The sequence below is a fragment of the Medicago sativa genome, chromosome 5 (genome assembly GCF_051527215.1).
Source record: "Medicago sativa cultivar Bolivia chromosome 5, Bolivia_mono, whole genome shotgun sequence".
Taxonomy (NCBI): domain Eukaryota; kingdom Viridiplantae; phylum Streptophyta; class Magnoliopsida; order Fabales; family Fabaceae; genus Medicago; species Medicago sativa.
Window position 1 is genome coordinate 34,934,307 of NC_140753.1, and position 6,509 is coordinate 34,940,815.

At 33.6% G+C, this 6,509-nt stretch overlaps 1 long non-coding RNA gene across 1 annotated transcript; it reads left to right on the forward strand.

Annotated features, from left to right (window-relative positions):
• The first annotated feature begins 3,792 nt into the window (after nucleotides 1-3,792).
• Nucleotides 3,793-6,509, forward strand: LOC146922007 (uncharacterized). Its single transcript, XR_015012303.1, has 5 exons — nucleotides 3,793-4,375; nucleotides 4,478-4,754; nucleotides 4,962-5,005; nucleotides 5,450-5,752; nucleotides 6,259-6,509. It is a non-coding gene; the product is annotated as an uncharacterized LOC146922007 (long non-coding RNA).

Genomic DNA, 6,509 nt, shown 5'->3' on the forward strand with positions numbered 1-6,509 from the left:
GAGTTATTTACTTATTATACTCTCTTCATGTTTGAGTTTTTCTCACATTTTTTTTTTGTCTTATATGCTTATTTTCTTTTATTTAATTTTTTTTTTTGATAATGACAAAAGGGGGAGTATATGTGACAAGTATTTAAAGGCTCTGAGCCCCATTAGTGATATTTGAAATTTTTTGAAAAACTTCTATCATTTTTACCTTAATGGTATAAGCTATGAACGAAAGAAGGAGTATCAAAATTCAAGTAAAATTAATTGAACCATTCTTCTTATCTTTAAGTTAATTCTTTCAATGATTCAATTTTTTTTTAAGCTCTGATAATTTTAATTGTGCGTAAAATGAATTTAATTAACCTGGATAGAACTTAGGGGGAGCTTACAAACCTCACCTTAAAGACTATCAGACTCAGGGGGAGTTTGAGCTTACAAACCTCAGATTCTGAGCTTACAAACCTCAGGACCCCAAAGTCAACTTGTTAATTAGGTTAACAACAATTGATCAATTTTTAAATACTATTGTTTGTCATCATCAAAAAGGGGGAGATTGTTGGAACAAAATGTGTTTAACAATAAACCTTAAAGAGTTTTGATGATAACAAGGTATTAAAAATTGTAAATTGGACTAGCTAATATTTGTTCAAGTGTACAGGATCATAATTAAAAAGTTACATCATTTATTGGTTCTGAATGAGCAAATGAAGAGCTAAAGGAATCTACACAAAATGAAGCTTAGTGTTCCTGAAGGCAATTCGCTCCTGAAGAAGAAAAGCGCTCCTAAAGTAAAGCCGCTCCTGAAGTTAGTAAAGTGCTCCTGAAGAATAATGCTCCTGAAGACAAGAGGTCCAGAAGCCACATCATCAGAAGCTGCATCATCAGAAGCTGAATCATCAGAAGTTGCATCATCAGAAGCTGCAGAAGCTGCCTCATCAGAAGCCATTTCACCAGAAACTGAGGATCAACTGGATTTGCAAAGATTCAAGGATTGAAGAATCATCAATGCAAAAGCTGTCTATTGGATTTGAAAACACATCAAAAGATCAGTGGAATTTTGCAACGGTCATTTCAAAAGTGTTTGAAGACATGTGCTTGCAATTTTTGGACGAAAACGTTGACATTGTACTTCGTACGAACTGTACAACCACCTTCTCCACTACTCTGTTTTGTGTCCACGCTACAAGACAAGAAAACAGCTCCAGAATACGGTTTCGCCTGCATAGATGTTCCTTTGGATAAGGAATGGATTTCAAATTGGTTCTTCCTAGGACAACAACCAAATCAGGCAAAAGATCAAAGGTGAAAGATCAAGCTTCAACAATGACTCTTTGATGTGCTGGCAATTTCACAACGTCTCTTTCACACCTCTATATAAAGGAGTGAAGACTTAGAGAATTGGTAATGCTGAACAAACGACTCACAACATTATTACAAGTGCCAAACCTCTGCTGAAATTGTTCTGCATTCACTTAGAATTTCTGTGTCTTAAAGTCATATCTTAGAAATTCTTAAGTCCATTGAGTCTGTATCTGATTTGTATTGTGAGCACCTCTGATTGTATATCAAGTGTTCAATCTTAAACAATTTTCTGTGTAATTTTGTTTAGTTAGAAGTCTCTTGCAGTTGTGCTTGAGCAGGAAGTCTCTTGATTGTGTTCTTGAGCAAAGGAAGTCTCTTGTTTGTGTGCTTGAGCAAAGGAAGTCTCTTGCTTGTGTGCTTGAGCAATTGTAATCAGATATTACTCTTAGTGAAATCTCCTTGGAAGTGCAAGGGCGACTGGACTACTTCCGGATTGTGGAAGGAACTAGGATAACTGCTCTGTGTCGTTCTTCTTCTCTCTCTGTTTTATTCCGCTGCATATAGATTCTAATAATTACTTCAGAAGCTGTCTCACTTAGCTTCTGATCAAGTGTGTTCAGTTTTAGGAGAAACGAAGAATTTTCCATAACACAATTCAACCCCCCCCCCCCTTCTTGTGTTTTTCTCACCTTCATAGGGCTCTGATTAGGTTGAGTCGGTGTCCTAGTTTTGTCAGATTATTTATTTTGAGATGTACTCATTGTTGAGATTTGGAGAAATTTTATGTTGATGTTATTTGACCATGGCATATGTATTTATATATGGAGATTTATATATGTTGTATCCGCTGCGACTGTTGAAAATTATATATGCATGCTAGATGTTGTTTTGTTGAGACATAGCGTCTATTTCTTTAATATTTGTTATATTCGCGTGTTTTATCGCTTTAATAGAAATAGGGCGTTACAAGGGCAACCTTCTCTCTCGGACATGTGTCCCAATCGCTCCCCTCCGTAGTTTGGTTGCCCGAGGTGACTTTAATGCTTTGTTCTTTTAGGAGAGGCTTTTTTTTTTTTTTTTTTTTTATCTTTCTAGCTTTCTCCTTTTGTTTTCTGTTAGGTTCCTCTTTCTCTTATCCTTATATTTGTGTTTCATGATCCTATTTCCGTTTCAAAGCTTTCTCTTATTCAGGTATTGTTTCTTTCCCTTAATTCTCGGTGGGCTGTAACGATTGCAAACTAGGTTATGCATTCAAAAGAAGGTATGATAAGAATGACTATAATCCCATTTCTTTTAATCAAAGGAATATATATATATATATATATATATATATATATATATATATATATATATATATATATATATATATATATATATTAGTAAAAGGGAACTGCAAAAAGTTAGGGAGATGTAAAAATTTGTCCCAAAAACCACAAAATTAATCTTAAAAAGAGTAGGCCATATGCATTTCCCCATATAGGAGAGAAATTTTCTAATTTATCTTGATTAATTTTTTAATATAATCTACATTATACATAGAATAATAATCCTTTAAAAAAACTGTAGGGAAATAGAGTATTACGGGGTTGAATTTACGCTTGGGCATATCAAATTATAAAGCTTATTAGTCTTAAATATACTTTTGACCTTATATTTTTGTCGATTTATAATATGGATAAAACTTCATGTACAATACCATAAGAATGTTTTTATTGTCCCCGATTAAAATTAAACACGTGTACCACTGTATAACTTATTTTAACGTCTCTAAATTAACAATTTGTATGAGATATTAACAAGTTGTTAATAACAACCGTCTTTTGTCAATTTTCCAATTCTCCTTGTGTTCTAAATTCCATCACTTATTAACAATAACATCAATATTTTGATTTACTTTCCTTCTTCTGGTCAGTGTTTGGAATTTCAATTAATCATGTGCTAAATTCTTTGTTTTCGGTGCTCTCGTCGTCACCAAAATGTCTCTAAAAAAGTTTTGCATCGACGGAAGCTATCCGCTAGCTATGATTTGCGCCCTTAGCGGAGTTCTAATTGGCGAATTCGGCACAATACCTTTCTTGTTCCTCTTCAATGTTGGAGATGTGAAACGATGACATAAACTTCAAAGCAGAACGCTGCTTGTGCGATTCTAAGCTTAAGTTGATTTAAGATAACAAAAGCTCAAGCAGTGCTTCATTTGGGATTCCACTGATTGCTTCGCTTATGCTGAAAGGGGAAATCATCTTGACAGAAAAGAAACGAAAGTTAACCCCATCACAAAAGTTAAAAAAAGTTAACAAACAGGACACATGTTTAATTTTAATTGGGAACAGTAAAAACAATAATGGTACTGTACATAAGTTTTGTCCTTATAATTTTCGTTTATAATTTTTATTTTTGTTGGATCTAACGTTTATTTATGATGATGTGTCATGTTGAATAATAAGCTAACATGTTATAAAGTGATGTTTTGTGTAAAACAAAAGTTATTAAGTGATGTGGCGATTAGGGCTGGACAAGGACCCGTGACCCGGCCCAACCCGAAAAAACCCGGGAAAAAAACCCGAGCTGAGTGGGTTTAAGCGGGTCCGCGGGTCAAACGGGTCAAAAATACGGGTACACAAGGGTATAAAGGGGCAGAGTAGGGTTAATGAGCTTCACCCGCGGGTACCCGAACCCGCCCGTATTAGATAATTAAAAACGACGTCGTTTTATTACCTACCATAGAGGGGAAACTCATTAACCCTTATCTCACTCACTCATTCCTCATTTCTTCCAAAATTTTCTCTCACTAGCCTCAAACTCTTTCACCTTCCTCCACAAACCCTAGCAGCCGCCGCTGCTTCTCACCACCACTACCTCACCGTCACCTTCCTCCACAAACCCTAACAGCCGCCGCTGCTTCTCACCACCACTACCTCACCGTCACCTTCCTCCACAAACCCTAGCAGCCGCCGCTGCTTCTCACCACCACTACCTCACCACTTTCCAACTTGATTCCCTTTGTTTTATGCCTTTCTCAGTCAAGACAACACGAAAATTCGTCCTCTTCCTCCTTCTTCTCAGTCGCGACTTCTATCTATCAAAGGTAAGGCAACATAGTATTTTTCTTTTCATTTTCAGCTTACTGTTGTGGATTTCTTACTAACATAATTATTATTTTTTTGTTTATTTTCTCTGTTTGGCTTAGGAAACTTATACATCTCTGCAAATTATTTCAGATCTGAGAGGTAATCTTCCTTCTTGACATATTTTCTCTTAAAGTTAACCATTTACAGAAAAAAAATAGTGTTAGTCTTACTTCCATTCAGTTTTATTCGATTCATTATCTATAAGTTTTTTCCCTTTACAACAAACTTTCACTTTGTGCTTTTCTAACTATTGTTTTCTTTGATTTTATTTGTTTATGATTTTAAAAAATCGAACCTCTCCCTGTACTGCATCTATGAGAACTCCAGCTTGTCAAAGTAAGTAATTTTTGTTGATTTAATATTAGCTTCAGTTTTGTTACTTGTCTTTTTATACATTTATGCCAAAATTTTAAATTATTCATTTTTTTGGAGTCTTTAATATTAGGCTTTTCCAGATCTGAACTTTATTCAATGTGTGGGTTTGTATTTGAATTTGTTACTAACCTGGCAATTTTTGTTATTTGTTTTTTCACTTTTTATCAGCTTTGGAAATTTCTATCTTTGTGCAAATTTTCCAGCTTCAAGAGGTAATATTGGATCTTAATATATTAAGTTTACTCAATTTCATTTTCTCTCAGTTTTTGTCCTTACTAATCTTTTTAGTTATTGGTTTGATGCATATTTTATTGAGTTGATGCTTATGTTTGTTGAATTTATCCATGTTTTTATGCATATTTTGTTGAGTTTATCCATGTTTTTGATGCACATAGCTTCTGACTTGTTAATACTTATGTTTGTTGAGTTTTTATCCATGTCTTTGATGCATATTTTGTTGAGTTTATCCATGTTTTTGATGCACATAGCTTCTGACTTGTTAATACTTATGTTTGTTGAGTTTTTATCCATGTCTTTGATGCATACTTTGTTGAGTTTATGCATATTTTGTTGATGCTTATACTTCTTCCTTTGAATTCATTGTTTATTTGTTTATTTCTTATCCTAATGGTCTGTTATTTATTTTGTTTTTATAGACACATGGAAAGTGGTACCACTAGTGTGAATCATTTTCCTCAAATTCCAATTCAAGTTGCTAGAATACAAGAAGTTGAGGCTGCTGATTTAGTACATAGCCAAGGACCTGAACATGCTGAGTTAGTGCAAAATCTAAAGAAGAAAAAAGATGCTAGACATCCTTCAATGGCTTGGAGACATTTTACGAAGAAAAAAGATGCTGCCTTTTGTAACTTCTGTTTCACTTCTTTTATGTCAAATAGTTCTAGCCATCCAACTAACAACATGCTTAAACATATGATGATATGTCCAAAAAGATAAAGGTAGTTTTTTTAACTCTTTTAGAGTAATATTGATTTAGTATTTTTGTTGTAACTTTGTATTTGATTTATTCTATGTTTACTCTCTGTTTTCATAGTTGTCTTTGATTTTATATGTTGGTTTTGGCCAATTTATGCCAAAATTAAAAGAAAGAGTTGTAACCAACTAATAAATTGCTTTCTTCAATAGTTGCATACTCTCACTTCATTAGTTCATTGTTTGGGAATGTTTGACTCACTGAAGCTGTTACAATGTTACTTCTTTGACATTTCCCCTCAATAAAATGATGCTTGATGCTGCTATTCGTATCTGTCTTAATTTTAGTGTAGTATCATAAATCAATTAGCACATATTTATGCCAAGCCTGTAAAATTTGGTACGCTGCTGAATCAGTTGGCTTGTGATTCTTAAAACCTATCCTGCATATACACATAATTTATGCAATTTTGAAGAAAACGAACCTTGATTTATTAGTTACTGATGTATATTTTCTGTATTTTTTTCACAGGTTAACAATATTACTGTGATAATGTATCTTGATCTATTGTGGATCAAGATATATAAAGGAGTTATTATTATCTATCCAGATCCAGTTTCACTGTTATTATTTTCATGAGCACTGTATTAATTTTTTTATTAGGAATATGTAAATTTTTAAAGTTATTTTTATTGGTTTTGTAAGTTAAATTTAATTTTAATCATATGACAGCTAAGGGACATCAAATGGGAAAATGGGACATCATCATCCCCATTTAACAA